The 18,302-nt window shown below is 38.6% G+C and overlaps 1 protein-coding gene across 3 annotated transcripts in view; it reads right to left on the reverse strand.

The window, feature by feature from the left end:
* Positions 1-18,302, reverse strand: part of Prkd1 (protein kinase D1) — a 325,536-nt gene that overhangs the window by 204,017 nt on the left and 103,217 nt on the right. The gene's annotated exons all lie outside the window — the stretch shown is intronic.

An 18,302-nucleotide genomic window follows, 5' to 3' on the forward strand; every position in this document is an offset into this window, starting at 1 on the left:
AGCCACAGATTCCCCTGTCCCCTCTCCTCCCACCCCCCAGCCTTTCCCCACAATCCTTCCCCCATTCCCACCTCCTCCAAGGCAAGGTCTCCTCTGGGGAGTCAGCTCAGCCTGGTAGATTCAGTTGAGGCAGGTCCAGTCCCCTCCTCCCTACACCAAGGCTGAGCAAAATGTCTCAGCATAGGCCCTAGGTTCCAAAAAGCCAGCTCATGCACTAAGGACAGGTCCCAGTCCCACTGTCTGGGAGCCTCCTAAATAGTTCAAGCCAATCAACTGTCTCACTTATCCAGAGGGCCGGATCCAGTTCCATGGGAGTTACTCAGCTATTGGTTCATAGTTCATGTGTTTCCTCTAGTTTGGCTATTTGTCCCTGTGCTTTTCCAATCATGGTCTCAGTATCTCTTGCTTGTATAATCCCTCCTCTCTCTCGCCAATTGGACTCGTGGAGCTCCACCTGGGGCATGGCTGTGGATCTCTGTATCTGCTTCCATCAGTCACTGGATGAGAGTTCTATCATGACAGTTAGGGTGTTCAGCCATCCAATCACCAGAGTAGGTCAGCTCCGGCTTTCTCTCGACCACTGCCAGTAGTCTATTGTGGAGGTATCTTTGTGGATTTCTGGGGACCTCTCTAGCACTCTGTTTCTTCCTATTCCCATGGGGTTTTCATTTATCATGGTATCTCTCCCCTAAGCTCTCTTTCTCCCGAACCTTGCCCTCCATTACCCCCCACACATCAAACACAGTATGTACTCACTCATAAGTACATACTAGATATACAGCAAAGGATAACCGTAACTGCAACTCACAACTCCAGGGAAGCGACCTAGTAAAGAGGACCCTAAGAAAGACACAGGAATCACCCAACTTCAGAGAAATGAATTAGATCTACATGAAAGATTGCTTTTTAAGATGTTCTAGTCTACAATGGTCATCAGAAGAAGAAGAGGGAGAAATGAGATAAAGACCATTATGACAAAAATCACAACTGGAAAGGAGGCATGTGGTGTGCTGTAGTAAATGAGAGAAAAGCCACACTTGAAAAGTAGCAGAATTATGACCACACCCCTAGTGTTTTGTAGAAGGTAAAACTTTTAAACTATATAACAGGATATTCAATAGAATAAATATCTAGAAGAAATGGTGAATAGAAAATATGGCTTCCATTTACTATTTATAGGCATATATAAAAAAGAAAGGAATGTCTTGAACCGGTAATTGAAAAGGAATCAGAAACTCAAAGGTTGGGGAAACCTGAGCCTGAACATTCACATTGTAAACATTGGAAAGGTGTATAAAAAAAAAAAAACCAAAGTTATAGCCCCCCATGAGAAGGGATTATTCCACATCTGCAGAAATCCCATCTTCAAGAGGATGAACAGAAACCAAAGGCATTATAGAGTTCTATTGGTTGTAGCTCCCATTGCTAGTGAAGTATGTCAGGGCCTGATAGAATAAATTACATCAACCAGGCTCTCAGGAACTTCAGGCCTTGTCACAGTTCCCTGCTTTGAACATTCTGGCACAGGTTTCCTCAGCCATCATAGGTGTGGCTTCTGATAGGCTCATGTGCAGCTTGTCCACCAGACACAGGCAGTAAGCCTCAAAAGGGTTTGCACTGTGCATTAGGCAAAACTGCTGAGCTGTAAAGCTTCTGCACAGAGCCTCAAGCCCAGATGGAGTGAACAGGGAAATGCTTAGTGGTGCCATAAAGTGGAGCTACCCTAGAGATGCCAGAACCTCAAAGCCACCAGGATACAGCTGGAGCCTGGGGAAGACATAAACACATGCTCCCATCTGTGGGAACTTGTGGTATAGGCCAAACACAAAGTCATGGGGTGAGGCTATCCAGAAACTTGGTGCTTAACCCTCACCATATTGTGATCCCAGAGGATATTATTTACAACACTTAAGTTCTGCTCACTCTACTGGGTTTTAGACTCGTGAACTGTTACTCTTTTCTTCTCCCCTGGGGCACGCCTTTAATCCCAGCACTCAGGAGTCAGAGCCAGGCAGATCTCTGTGAGTTCAAGGCCAGCCTCGTCTACAAAGCGAGTTCCAGGAAAGGCACAAAGCTACACAGAGAAACCCTGTATCAAAAAACCAAAAAAAAAAAAAAAAAAGAAAAAAGAAAAAAAAAATCACACCTGCAGAATCACCCTTACCTAAAGCAGGTGAAATTTAGACAACAGTATGAATGTTAAATTAAAACAAGTCAAGTCTTGAAGACTCTTTAAAGGAAATGAATGTGTTTTGCTTGTGGTAAAGGCATGGATTTAGGACAAATAGAGGCAATGTGTTTGTTCCACCCCTGACCCCCACACCTCCACTTCCCTTCACCCCCTCTACCTGTACTCCCCCATCTGAATTCATGTTAAAACCTGGCTCACAATATAACAGTGTTAAAAAACCAGGGAGTTTAGGTCATTGCTACAAACAAACCTTGAGAAATTTATTCTCCCATGGTAACATGGTAGGATGCACATAGCAGACAGTTACCTACACACAATTCTAATTACCATTCACAGCTGAAGAAATAGGTGATGAGTGTGGTGAGAGTATGTCATCCACAGTAGAAGTGCTAAGTGGAGAACATACAGTTGAGGTCCAGACTACCCAGAACATGAGGCATTTCTTCATATCAATTAAGGAAATTTCCATAATAACTATACAGTTATAAGTTATATTCTGCATTGAAAGATGAAGAAACTCTGAGGCCAGAACAGTAGCTCATGCATGTAATACCAGCACTGAGGCTAAAACAGGAGCATTACCATGAATTAAAGTCTAGCCTGGGCTACAGAGTAAGACTTTGCCTCAAGAAATTTAAAAAAAAAAAAAAAAAAAAAGGAGAAGAAGAAGAGGAAGGAGGAGGAGGAGGAGGAGGAGGAGGAGGAGGAGGAGGAGGAGGAGGAGAAGAAGAAGAAGAAGAAGAAGAAGAAGAAGAAGAAGAAGAAGAAGAAGAAGAAGAAGAAGAAGAAGAAGAAGAAGGAGAAACAACTGTGATTTGAGGTCAAAACTCCCTTGTTCATGGTTCCACAGACTAACAGAAAGGAAGCTGCTGTCCATGCTAAATGCAGAGCTTCACAATCCTTAGGAGATAGTAAGGATATGATAAAGTATCATCTGATTTGTTCTAAAAGAAAGCAACGTGACCTTACGGGTCTTCAAACAAGTCCTTAACAGATAAGTCACCCCTTGGTCTTCTCCAGGTGAGCACAGTTGCTATGAGTTGATGAGTGCAGAGGTCCAGGTGTGTCCAGTGGACACACCTTCACTCCAGTCCTACCTAACATCTGGATCTGACACCATGCACACCCCCTCTTCCTTGATAAGGAAGGGATGACGTAGATGTCCCATTTATGGCTGAATAAGCCAATATTTTGACTCTGTATTTTGACTAGTCATAATCTCTGGGTTAACAACCATATATTACACAAAGCAATTTATCTGATGAGGCCTGGAGACTGGACTAAGCTACAGGTAGAGACATACAAATTTCAAAAGAAGTTTGATATGAAGTATACTAAGTAGAATAATGGGGTCCCCAATCATAGATTCGAGCTGGAGTTTACAGTAATAGACATGTTATTTCTTCCTGTGGTATGGACTTTAAATCCAAGCAGAAAGTTATTGGTTACCATGTAATTGATGCCACTATTGCATACACGGACCTAGCTTAACATGCCAGGTACCACACAGTTGGGTCACACCACCATGTAGAGAAAACAAGTTTATACTAAGCAGGAAGTGTCCTCCCTCCTGGCTAGTGTTCATATTACTGGAAGGTAGAATATGGGCTGCTAGGGGGAAAAACAGACAAGAACCATCTTACACACCTGTGAACCCTACCAATTGCAATAATAGGTAATAACTATTTCCAGCAAAGTCTGAAAATACATTAGGATCCAAGTGACAACTATCTATCATTGGGTTAGAGTAGAAACATTTTGAATATTTCCTTCATATTTTATATATCCAGATATAGCACACAGGAATACTCCCATGGCATAACCATAAGAAAAACACTAAAGAAATGTATCAAGGGAGAAAAAAGAGCAATGCATATATTTTATCTAAACAATATTGAAAAGAGAACAATGATATCTACTACTTAGAAATCTTTTTTAACAATGCACTGAAGTATATAATCACCTGTCCTAATACTACCAAAAAGCACCGGCTGCAGGTTTCTTCTTTAATTAAAGTGTTTTACTCTGTCTTTTCAAGAACAACAATATTACTTATACATCCAGAGGTAAGGTGATCATATAATCTTTATGCCCAAATTAGTTAATTGAATATTTCAAAGTGTACTTGCCTACAACATTGTATCATGACACTCAGTTCTGTTGGAAATGAAAGGCCTCCTTGTTTTGAGAAGACTGCAAATGAAGGAGAAGAGATGTTTTCAGTGGCACTCAGTCCTGACTGAGTAATAAGGGTCCTCCTCTGTGTCACAGCCAAGTGCTCTGCATTCAAGGGCTCTTGCCTAGTGTGTTCTATCATCCTGAGGCACAAATGCATCCTGAGCAATTTGTTTTATGTCAGACTGTTTTGCTTTAAGGACTTCCCCTGGGTTTTGAGTGTTACTTGAAACAACAACCAAAAATCCTAAGTGGAACACAAAACGTGATTTCATATCATTAGGTAAAGGAAATGAGTCTAAGTGTAAATCTTTCCATTAAATGAATATTTTTATCAAAACACAATTTTGTTTGTTGAAAAATATTTGTTTCTGTTGTTTGGTTTGGAAACTCTTGTGTTTACTAAATAGTCAAGCTGTAAACTAGTTAGAAGCGCCACCTAAGTAAGATGTATTTCGAGATGCAAATTTTAAGTCACTTTGCTAATAATATATGCACAGCTGAGTGAACAAGTCACAAGAAAGATGTATATTTTGGATACAGCCTAATTATTATTTAATTTTCATAATGTCAGAAATAACAGAATGTTTATAATATACTCAGCAGCTGTTAATAATCTGCTGTAAATACCTGTAGGTATTCACGTTTGCATCTTGAAAATAAAAACAGAAAAGGCTGATGCATCTTATTGATGAGGCCATTCATCATGGGGCTGAACTTAATGCCTAGAATCACTCAACAGGAGAGCATTTTCAATCTGATTTAGTTTATCTACAGTATAACAATTCCACATCTCAAGGCTAGTTTTTAGTTTCATTGCTTATAATTATGGTTAATTTTCTTTACTAATTTAAGTTAAAATTGTCCCTAGAATAAATTTCCTTCTAAAGAATATGGAATTGCTGCACCTCAGGCTATCTATTATCCATATCATAATACTACATTAGGAACATGAGCACATGCTATCCAATCACTCATTTGACAGCTTGAGGATTTGAATTACAAGCCCTTATTAAACAAGAGATTTTAGTCCGGCATTTTAAAGAGGACAGAGATAACAATCTACTAATTGTGATCCAATGCAACTATAGTACCCACAAATATTAGAGACTTGTACAGGATGAAAATATAAAATGAAGTTCTGGCTTCATTTGGGAACAGAGATCATAAGCACAAAATAAGCACAAACAAAGCTGTGTATAGACTGATACGTAACGCCTGTAACAAATTCAAACAAGAAAAATTATTCTCTAACACTTATCTTCATGGTTCAAGTAAAACTTCCTGTCATTTCAGTTTAGTGTGATGTGACATAAACATTTGCCAGGCAAAGTTCTAGGTTCATTCCTATGTATTTCTTGTGCAGACATCCCCCAACCAAGGTTGATGTAACCATTTCCCAAAGTGATTATACCAAAGCCCCTAGCAGTGTATCAGAGTTCCAGATCAACAATACTAGGCAAGGGTGATCATTATAGTATAAACTTTGTAAAAACATGCCTTCTTTAACTCTCACACTAGGAACAAAATACACACAGTCCCCATATCATAAGGTGAAAAAGTAACACTCCCTTCATATTTTACCCCAATGAAATAAATCACACGTAAAAAATCCCTCATGTTATATAAAATTGTGATCAACTCTGAAAATATAAAATTTCAAATGTCAAGACCTTTTCCCATTATGTAGGCTGTCACTTTGTCTTGTTGACCATGTCCTTTGCTCTACAAAAGCTTCTTAGTTTCAACAGGTCCCATTGATTGATTGTTTCTCTCAGTGTCTATGCTACTGGTGTTATATTTAGAAAGTGATCTCCGGTGCCCATGCGTTCAAGAGTACTTCCTACTTTCTCTTCTATCAGGTTCAGAGTAGCTGGATTTATGTTGAGGTCTTTGATCCACTTGGACTTAAGTTTTGTGCATGGTGACAGATATGGATCTATTTGCAGCCTTCTACACGTTGACGTCCAGTTATGCCAGCACCATTTGTTGAAGATGCTTTCTCTTTTCCATTGTATATTTTTGGCTTCTTTGTCAAAAATTATATGTTTATAGGTGTGCAGGTTAATGTCAGGGTCTTCAATTCAATTCCATTGGTCCACATGTCGGTTTTTATGCCAGTACCAAGCTGTTTTTATTATGGTAGCTCTATAGTAGAGCTTGAGGTCAGGGATTGTGATGCTTCCAGAGGTTGTTTTATTGTACAGGATTCTTTTGGCTATCCTGTTTTTTTTGTTTTTCCATATGAAGTTGAGTATTATTCTTTCCAGATCTGTGAAGAATTGTGTTGGTAATTTGGTGGGGATTGCGTTGAATCTGTAGATTGCTTTTGGTAAGATTGCCATTTTTACTGTGTTGAGCCTGCCTATCCATGAGCATGGGAGATCTTTCCATTTTCTGACATCTTCTTCAATTTCTTTTTTCAGGGACTTAACATTCTTGTCATATAGGTCCTTCACATGCTTAGTGAGAGTAACCCCAAGGTATTTTATATCATTTGTGGCTATTGTAAAGGGTGATGAAGATTTCCTTCTCAGCCTGTTTGTCTATTGTATATAGGAGGGCTACTGATTTTTTTGAGTTGATCTTGTATCCTGCTATGTTGCTGAAGGTTTTTATTAGCTGTATAAGTTCCTTGGTTAAATTTTTGGGGTCACTCATGTATACTATCATGTCACCAACCCCACATCTGACACAGGGCTGATATCCAGAATATATAAAGAACTCAAGAAATTAGACATCAAAATGCCCAACAGTCCAATTAAGAAATGGGCTACAGAACTAAACAGAGAATTATCCACAGAGGAATTTCAAATGGCTGAAAGACATTTAAGGAATTGCTCAACATCCCTAATTATCCAGGAAATGCAAATCAAAATGACTCTGAGATACCACCTTACACCTGTCTGAGTGGCTAAGATCAAAAACACAGAAGACAGCTTATGCTGGAGAGGATGTGGAGCAAGGGGAACTCTCCTACACTGCTGGTGGGAATGCAAGCTTGTACAGCCACTTTGGAAATCAATATGGTGCTTCCTTAGAAAATTGGGAATCCATCTCCCCCAAGACCCAGCTATACCACTATTGGGCATATACCCAAGGAATGCTCAATCATACCATAAGGGCATTTGCTCAGCTATGTTCATATCAGCATTGTTTGTAATAGCCAGAACCTGGAAACAACCTAGATGCCCTTCAAATGAAGAATGGATAAAGAAAATATGGTACATATACACAATGGAGTACTACTCAGCAGAGAAAAACAATGACATCATGAGGTTTGCAGGCAAATGGATGGATCTAGAAAAAATCATCCTGAGTGAGGTAACCCAGACTCAGAAGGACAAACATGGTATGTACTCACTCATAGGAGGATACTAGATGTAAAACAAAGATGACTAGACTGCTACTCACAACTCCAGGGAGGCTACCTAGAAAACGAGACCCTAGGAAAAACACAGGGATCGCCCAATGTCAGAGAAATGGATGAGATCTACATGAACAACCTGGATGACAGTGGGAGTAATAAAGGGCAAGATTTGAGGGAAAGAAGGCTTAGAGAGCAGGAGATCCCAGCTGGATCAAGAACAGAAAGGGAGAACAAGGAATAACAGACCATGATAAATGAAGACCACATGAGAATAGGAATAGGCAGAGTGCTCAAGAGGTCCCCAGAAATCCACAATGTTATATCCTCTGTAGATTGCTGGCAATGGTTGAGAGAAAGCCTGATCTGACCTAGTCTGGTGATCAGATGGCCAAACACCCTAACAGTCGTCTTGGAACTCTCATCCAATAACTGATGGAAGTGGATGTAGAGATCCTCAGCCAGGCTCCAGGTGGAGCTCCAGGTGTCCAACTGTCAAGAAAGAGGAGGGACTGCAAGAGCATGAATTGTTGAATCCAAGATTGCAAAAAGCACAGGGACAAATAGCCAATTGAATGGTAGCACATGAATTATGAACCAAAGGCTGTGGAGCCCCCAACTAGATCAGGCCCTCTGGATAAGTGAGACAATTGTATAGCTTGATTTGTTTGGGAGCCACCCAGTGTGTGGGACCAGGACCTGTCCTTAGTGCATGAGCTGGCTGTTTGGAACCTTGGGCTTACACAGGGACACTTGCTCAGCCTGGAAGGAGGGGACTGGACCTCCCTGTACTGAATCCACCAGAATGAATCCCCAGGGGTGTCTTGGTCCTGGAGGACATGGGAATGGATGGGAGGAGCTGGGGGAAGGTGTGGGTGGGGACGAGATGGGGGAGGACAAGGGAACCCATGGCTGATGTATAAAATTGAAACACATAATAATAATAATAATAATAATAATAATAATAATAATAATAAATAAAATTTCAAATGTCAAATGACAACATTTTTTTCTTTCTTCTTTTTTTTTTTTTTTTTTTTTTTTGGTGCCTGTCCTGAATCTCACTCTGTAGACCAGGCTGGCCTTGAATTTACAGAGATCTGCTGGGCTCTGCCTCCCAAGTGCTGGGATTAAAGGTATGTGCCACTGCTACCCGGCCAACATTCTTAGTTAATAATTCAACTGAAATTCGTTTTATGTCACGTAAAATTAGAATACAAGTAAATTATATACCAAACATAGATTCATGCATTAAATAGTATTAAAATGTAATCACTTTCATGAGATCACAATTTCATGCTACAATCCTACATAGTTAAGAAAAATGAGCTACATTTTAATAGTTTTATCAAATACTAATGATATTAGGAGTCTTTAATATCAGCTTATCTCATGCATTATTTTAAGTGATTACTTTGAAAAGAACTGTTTTGAGATTTAAAATGTCCAAGACCAGTGTTTTGTACATTGTACTTGAAACATTTCAGTTGGGATTACTGAAATTTGATGATCATTACAAATAGGTGAACCAAAACAAAACAGGGAGGAACTTTGCCATTTTAGTGACAACAGCTTCCATGAAAATTCTATGAATGTCCTAAGTGCCAAAATGTGGCAATGCTGAGTCACATAGACAGAACACCAAGGTGTATTGTCTCTGGGAAAGGCACATTTACACATTTGTGGGCACAGCAGTACGTGAGATGAAAACAAGCATATGGAAATGAGGCAGGAAAATGATTCAGATTCACTTAGCAAGCTTTTAGGAAACAGCCAATATTAATGTGATGCCAATGTGGGGCCACTGCTTTAAAAATTCAAACATCCTTCTGATGTTCAAATCAACATGATCTGCTCACAAAATAAAAATGCATTAAAAATTCAAAAGGATGAGCCGGGCCATGGTGGTGTATGCCTTTAATTGCAGCATTCTGGAGGCAGAGGCAGGGGTATCTCTGTGAGTTCGAGGTCAGCCTGGTCTACAAAGTGAGTTCCAGGAAAGGCACAGAGCTACACAGAGAAACCCTGTATCGAAAAACAAAACAAACAAACAAAAAATTTCAAAAGGATAAAATGGCAGCTGTAAGTCAAATGCTTTTTTAAAAGATTTTATAATAGACATGAAAAAATTGACAATCTGCTGATTATCAGTGCAGCCAAAACTGGAGAAAGTTCTTGTAGTTAAAATAAAAGCAAAATACACATAAATATATAGAGTAACAAAGGACTATTTTTTTTTGCTTGTAGGAGCACTGTAATTTTACTTAAATGATAGAATGTTTCTGCAGGAATAGAGAATGGAATTGCACTTAAAAACAGATATAATTTCATATCCATATACAGTATTAATTTTTAAAATTCTGGTGGGAAAAAAGTCCATAGGGGGAAAAATGGAAAGACTTTAATTTTAAAATAATCTAAACTATAAAGAACAAAGAAATAATCAGTTCACTTTTTTTTTTTCTGCTTTCAGGTCAATCTAATCAGTTAGAGTTTGCTTAAAGTAAACAAAATCCACCACCAAGAACTCACATGGTGAGGTGAAATGGCGAGCTAAATGATAAAAGACATACAATGATTCCGTCTTTTTAAAAATTCCTGAGGGGAGAAGAATGAAGCTGAGGCCCAAAGAGATGGTTCAGCCGTTAGGAGCACGTGTTCTTCTCGCAGAGGACTCAGTTCTGTTTCAAGCACCCACAAACAGCTCACAGCTATCCCGACCTCCAACTAAGTTCCACGAGACCCAGCACCCTCTCCTGGCCTTCAAGGGCTCCGCACACACATGATCCACGTACATACATGCAGGCAGAACACTCATAAACAAAAATAAATAATATGAACGAATTTTTTAAATGAAGATGATCTGCAAAGTCTCCTAACACAGCTCTTGCTGTTTACAATTTGATTTTAATTTGCTCTTAAACAGACACTATTACTCTTCGCTCACTTATGATCCTATTTCATATGGACGAGAGAACTAAGAGCAAAGAAACAACAGAAAATTAAGGGACCACCATTCCTGAACACAACTCCTGGGCTGTGTTTTAAGTTTACTAAGATTCAAATGCTGCTTCAAACACCAAGGGATCTTTATGGCTCTTTTGGAACTATATTCTTGAGGAAAACTCTCAAACATAGAAGCTCCAAAGCCATCATGCCTATAACTCTTCCAATAAATTTCTCCAACTCACAGTACTAGCAACAATGTACCACACACACATATCCCAACATATGTATCAAAATCTACCTAACATTCAAGGGATTTAGCGATTCAATAGCATACATTGTCTTTATTTATTAAATGGCATCACTAAGATTGCCACTTTCCTTCAACTTCAAGATCTACTTAAAATTACTTAAATTTTCTTAAAGTTTACAACTATCTGTCCCTTGAAGATCATTTTTCTATTTGTGTGAATTCTCCAAATGACCTCAATTTCAATTCTCTGCACACTAAATGTACCAATAGTTCATCAAACGCCTAAATATTTTGAGATTATACGTAAAGAGAAAGACAGGAAGTGTCACACTTTAAAAGAATTTGCCCTGGTCTTTTCATATATTTATTTTACATATTTAAGATAAACTATATTTACATACAGGCATACATTCAATTTTCCAGTCTGTTTTATATGGTGTCATTGTTATTTCATAAGATGACTTAGACAGGAAGTTTTCATTTCTTTTATAATCACCTCATTTTTTCAATATGCATTAATTCATACATATTCCTACTTTATTCTCACCTATTCATTTACTGACCCACATGTCTGGAGGCACTAATTTAATATTTTCCTCTTTTCAATATGAGCAGCATTTGTTTACAGGAAGACAAAACATTTTGGTGACTTAGTGGTTAAAATGAATCAGCCTGAAATTGCTTTCAAATAGGAAAATCTGTTGTAATCTGAAGCTATAGCAGGTTTTCCAAGTATAGAATCATGATTGATGATTTTGAGTGTTCCTAGTGCCAGATTGTAAACCAATTACTGTAGACAACAGAACACAAAACAGTATTTTGTGTAATCCATGTTTTACTTCTAAATTCAGCCTCTGAAGTAGTTAAAGACATTAACCTTAACTGTTTTGTAGTGAATAGTAGGAGAAAGGGACAAAGGTGATAAAGGAAAGCCAAAAAAGATGCAAACATGATTTATGAAGATCACTTCACATGTGTTATCTGGCCATATTAGCATACTTGTTTTTTCCCCTAATTACAAATTCTATACTTTCCTTTCATGTACTGATACATAAATAACAGTGATGTGCATATTTGTAACACTCTTCTAAACAAGCAAATGATTTCTCTGGCTAAATGGTATCTCCCAATAGGATTACAGGGTATATTATGTTGGCATGAATTAGTTTGTTAGGTAAATAACCTTAAATGTGAAATAGCAATCAACAAGTATGCATAAAAATCATTTAAATGTGTCTGGTGTGCTTTCCTGAATTGAGTGATTCTAGTTTGCCTATCTTAAATTCCCCAACTCCTAAATATGGAAATTAGTGTGAGTGCCTAATTACAACAATATGGAAGTTCTTAAATACATTCTTTAGTTATTTGTCGCTTTGTAAGACGGCCTTTTCCCTTTGATAAAAGATGAAGTTGTCTATTAAGTTCTTTGGGTGTAGAGGCAGAAATTCCTGTGGCTGCCAAAACAGAAAAATTGAATGTTTTGTAGCAAATTCTGTGTTAATGACATTAATTTAGTAGCCATCAGTCTCTAAATGATATTTAATGTCACAAGACTGAATGAGATTCCCAAGGACAGGCACAAACAGAGAAGAGACTAAGTCCTCATCCTTCCAGCCCTCCAACACTATGAAGTCTGGAAAAGGCAAAGCAAGAGGGATACAAACATCTGGCGAGATTCACTGTCTTTGGTGCATGGCAGCAAGGTCTAGTGAGACAAAAACCAAACACTCAACAATGGAACCTAGAAGGTTACTGTTGAAATGTGACCTTCTACCCAGACAAGATACCTCCAGCTGTGCTTTCATCTCGGCTATAACCACCAGCTGTCTAATTGGATTTAAGGCTGACTAAGAGGAGGATATTCATACTTGATACTGTAAACCCAGGGCTAAAGAGGTCATTGACCCTAAAGGAAAACCCATCATGGCCACTTTCCTAAACTAATATAATTTCAGGTGATGCTTTAAGATGATATTAATGTGCCTGGTTAAAAAGAAAAGCAAATGCACACAACTCACAGGTTAAAAGTTCTCTCATGATAAATGTTTAGCCAAACATAATAAATAGTATTTAATAAAAGAGTGTTTGCAGGAATGATGTCATTATCTACCACTGGTTCAACCTGAAGTTTAAAAGCTTCTGGAAAGAATGGTTTATCGATGTATGTCTACAATAGCAGTATTGTAGTGTTACAGCATGTGAAACATAAATATCTTGTCCTGCCATAGCTAGACCTTGCCACCAGATTGTCATTACATAACAAGGTTTCATCAAATGTCCTAGTTTTATAAAAGAACTCTTGTACTGATTATAGCAGGTAACGAATTCAAACTACCCATGGTTCCCACAATTAGTTGGAGAGTGTTCCTCCTTCAGCCTCCAAAGGATTGGGGATCCTGTACTTTATAGAAACATAAGCTACTGCAGGAGCAGCCATGCCCTCTAGTACTTCTCCGTTAGTCCCAGTCCCACAGCCCAGAGGTAATGGCGGCAACATGGGCAGATGGCAAGTGCTCTACCTTCTCCTTTGCATCTCAACCAGATGGTTTTAAGGAAATTGGTTGATAATAACAAAATACTGGTGCAATACGAACATAAAACCTCCTACTAAAATCTAAGCTGGACCCAAGTAATAGACATTCTAATTTTAAATATAGCACAAAACACAAACAATTCTCACCCTGTGTTAAAACAAGGCATTCCAGAAACCACCACGAAGATGCACAAACATTTAATTAAATACAAAAGCTTGGCTATAGAACTCTTATAAGTGATTTTAAAAATGTCACCAGAGCTTTCAACAATTAAAATGGACAAATATCAGCCTTTTTCCCCCTCATTCAGAAATTTTCATGTATTCAAAGCCATGTCTGAAATGAAAATTTTCCCCTATAGTTTATTCCTTGGAGAACTGCACTTTTTTTGACAGCAATATGCAGTTCCACGCAGTTCCACCCACTTCCCACTGCTTTTCAGACTCCTGTGGCAGAAGCGCCACCGAACTATGCATGCATATTCATGAGCTGTCTGAGGCATTAATTCCACACATGGCAATATACACTTGCATCTGCAGTTAGAGCTTCTAATTTGCAAAAGCAAATATAATGTGTCTAAAGATCTTGATGAGTGAGTCTTTCAAATGCAAGCCCACAGCATTAAGGATCTTGGTATCCTTAATTTCAAACAGCAATTGGATAAATCTCCTGACTACCTAATATAATTCCTTCCAAGAGTATCACTATATGAACATGATTATTGCCCATAGTAATTCCCTAATTTTCTTCTTAAGCCTGTATCAGGTCATACATATTCATGTCAAAGTCCTTTGGTAGTGTACCCTTTTACTCATCTTAACTAAATTGTACTTGCCATAATATAAATGTATTTCCCCATTCTAATCTATGAACTGACTGAGAACATATTACAGTGACTTCTCACAGTACAGAAATAACTGAGTCTTTGTTTTGGTCAATGGTGGTCTATTAGTTGAAACTTTGATAGTAAAACTTTAAATATTCCTTTACGCCCTTGATCCTACTTTTCTGTGTAAGAATCTCACTTCTGCCTCTGAGTTCTCATTTTGGCCTCAGGGGCTAGAATGTCACCTTGCTTTTCCTTCTCTTTCTGTGGTGGAAGTCCTTCCTTGATCCGGCAGCTGCTTAAATCAAGAAAATCCCAGGCTTGTTAATTCAGAACTTTTAAGCAAAAAGATGTGTATTAGCAAAGTGTTGGACAAACAGAGAATTAAAGGATTACTGTAAAGCTAAAAGTATTAATAGTTTGCAAGAATCCAACTTGGAGACTTGCTAAATCCTTGGCAAATGCCAACATGACAACAATCATTAAAAGGTGAGAAGCTCAGTTGATCAAGATGGTGGTCTCAAAAAGTGACACAACAAGCCAATTCTGTCAACCATTCAGGCTTTAGAGGAGATGATAATTTACTTTCATGGACTGTGAATTGCATGCTTATTAATGTTGATTTTATCAGTCGTCTCTAAGAGGCTTAAAAGACACACATGAAAGGGCTTGGGGTTCCTGAGGAAGCCATATTGCCTGAGCTGAAATTCTCTTATTTATTGCACATATTCTTATCTCCTAAAAAGGCTGAAATGATGGGAATTACAAAATGTTTATTAAGGCATCTTGCAAATGAACATAAGATGTTGCGGAGCAAAACATCTTTCTTTAACAACACTTTACAGTCTCAGAGACTGTCTTTGGGGAGTTAAGTACAAATGTTTATCTTCCAGCAAAACCTAAATTATTTTAGCATATCCTCAGTATTTGTCAACTCCTTATTTCTGAATTCAGCCACTCACTAGAATGTATTCTAATTCTCAAATAACTATGCACAGTACTTTGGGGTCACTGGTACTTGCACAGGGTGGCCAAAATGGACTTGCATGGTGCCCCATTCCTAGGGAACTCTGCCCTAGGTTTCTCCTCTCATGCTGCCAGCAAGCAGTCTTTGCACACTTCACTGAGTACCACCTCTCAGCATGCTTCTTTGTGGTTATCTGACTGCTTCAAATCCTCCTTTAGCACAGTCCACAAGAGCTTCCCAGTGCCCCTAAGGAGAGCAGTCATGCCATGTACCTGAGTTTATACATATTGTATCCTGCCATGCGCCATGAGCATGTTGAAGAAGTTGCCTTTAAGCAGAAATGAGATTATATGTTGATGAGGTCCTGTTTGAGCTGTGTCACAGAACTAGCCCTGGAAGACTGACTGCATTCCCTGGCCCTTCAGGTTTCTGTACCTCTGTAGTTTTCAGTCACTCTAAAGACAAAACACAATTCCTCATCCATCTCTCTCCATGCTTGCTGTCTACCTGGTAAGACTCCAGGAGAGCATTCCTCCTTTTGAAAAAAATACTATATGAGAGAGAGAGAAATAACTTTAAAGCACTTAAATTTTTAGTCTGCAATAATGAAATAATGTTGTGTAACATTTTGGTATTTGTCAGATCACATACCAAACCATTAGTCAAGTTATCAAAAAATAAAATAATCAATCTCAATCTCTCTCTCTGACACCCTGCCTTCCTCCCTCCATGCTGGCCTATCAATGGATGATACATTCTTGCTCACTCAAAGCTTACTGACAATATATTGTAATCATGCTTTTAAATACTTCCACAGAAAAAATAACAAAATAACCTTTAATGAAGGAGCAGTATGACCTAGTCTCTTCTTAGTAGATAGACGAATCATCACTGTACCTTCAATAAACATAAATAGGCAGAAAGGGAAAAAACAATTCAGACCACAGTGGTCTTCAATCCCAGCCATCCATCAGACCCCACATTCTACAGTACAGACTTTTGCTAATAAAAACGAATGAAGTCAATAACTGCTGCTAACCTCTTCTTGTACTAACTCTCCTGGGTGGCATTCACAGCCAAGTCCTTTGGAAATAGGAAGGTGGGCTTCCTAAGGGTAATTCTGCAATATTACCTGCTGTGCCACTATTCTTCAGAGTAAACTTATTTGAGAATGAAACCAATGGGGGAATATTACTGAAGTATTTAATGGACTATAGGAAGAGTCAAAGACAATCAATGAATGGCAACATCTATACTATTAGAGTCTATGTGTCTTATTGATATATTCCTAGCAAGTAGGGGGGTCTTTCGTAAATGCCTATGGAAAGATGCAGGGAAAGAGAAAATGAATGAACAGAAGAAAGGGAAGAAGGAAGAAGGAAGGCAGAGAGGAAAGGAGGAAGGGAGGAAAGAAGAAAGGAGGAGAAGGAAGAGAGTAAAGGAGGCAGGGAATAGGAGAGGAAGATTGGTTAACTTTTATAAAAACAATAACCATTTTACTTGAGACAACTGAAAACTATAATAAAAAATCTTTACTGCTTTTAAACACTTTATCCTGCCTATTACAAAATGATTTGTAGATAAACATGAAACAAACAAACATATTAAGAAAAGAATACAAAAATGAAACTTCTAAGGCATGAAAAAAAACTGAAGAACTCAGGTTCCAACCAAAGAAACATTCTGAAACCACAACTAAAAATGAACACATGCCAATGAGATCAGCCATTCAAAGTTTAAGGCCACAGGAGGCCATCTGAGCCTTGGAATGAAAGCTTTTACAAATTAACAAAGGTAAGACCTTACTAAATTTACACTTCAAACAAGGTAACAAAGTATCATCTTCAGAATGACATTGCTAGAATGGAAAGTGATGTAAAGGAAAATTGTAATTGAGTCAGTTGCAACTCTGTAAGAGATCGGAACCTGAAGAATCCATCAGTGATAATATCAAATTATCCAAGGAAAAAACCCTATCGGGTGAACTGATAAAGCAGTGAAGCTTTCCCCTAGCCTGGACAGCATATCTTTGGAGACTAAACAATTCCTTAAGTTTCAATTGTGAGGCAGTTAAGAACTCTCCCATCTCTGACTATGCTCAGCAGATACTTTTTATGCAGACAATTCCCTAGGATATCCACACCAGCATCACTGTGAACTCTTCAATACACACTCTGATCCATGAAGTACTTCCCACGGCTTAGCAACCTGCATCCATTTTTACGATTCATGGTAACTTAGACTGGATACCAAACATTTTAAAATCTGAGCACTAAAAACTGCACCTCCAGAAACAAGGCCATGCATGACTGCCATTTCTACATCCCTCCAAAATGCTGCTCTTTGTTTCAAACTTAAAAGGCTTCTTGAAATTAATGGAGCATAGAAAATGGGCAGAAACTGTGGACAGAACATTCCAGGTCGAGAAAAGCATAAGCAAATGACCAAAGATTGGGAAATACAATACAGATGTAGAGAAAAACCACAATTCTATAGCATACAGAGTCCACATACAAGAATACTGTAATGGCTAACTGCAATAATTTTGGAAGCTATGAAATGACCAAACTGGAAATGTCCTAGCAATGGGAAGCCACTAACCTATGTAACCTTACTAAGACGGATAGCTGAAATGGTACCTGGTCCAGAGAGCTTCCTACAGCAGTCTAAACATCAGTGAAGCATCCTGAGAGGGAAAGACGGGCTTGCTGATGAGATGTGAATGTGACACTTAGAAGAACGCACTAGTGGGGATGCACTGGGGACTTGGTTGGACCTTCAAACAGATTAGTTTTACCTGCAAAATTGACACAATCAACAATTACAGGGGAAGATATTCTAAATGAAGCATTGCCTATTTCAGGTTGGTCTGTCGGCATGTTTGGAGTGGGCTGTCTTGGTTGATCATCGACATAAGAAGAAAGAGACAGCCTGTTGTGGGCAGCGCTATTCCTTACGCAGTGGGTCCTGTCATGAACAGTGGAAAAGAAAAGAAGGTTAGCTGTGAGCAAGGAAGCAAGCCAGCAAGCAGGTCTGCATCCAT

The sequence above is a fragment of the Onychomys torridus genome, chromosome 14, assembly GCF_903995425.1.
Source record: "Onychomys torridus chromosome 14, mOncTor1.1, whole genome shotgun sequence".
In the NCBI taxonomy this organism is placed as follows: Eukaryota; Metazoa; Chordata; class Mammalia; order Rodentia; family Cricetidae; genus Onychomys; species Onychomys torridus.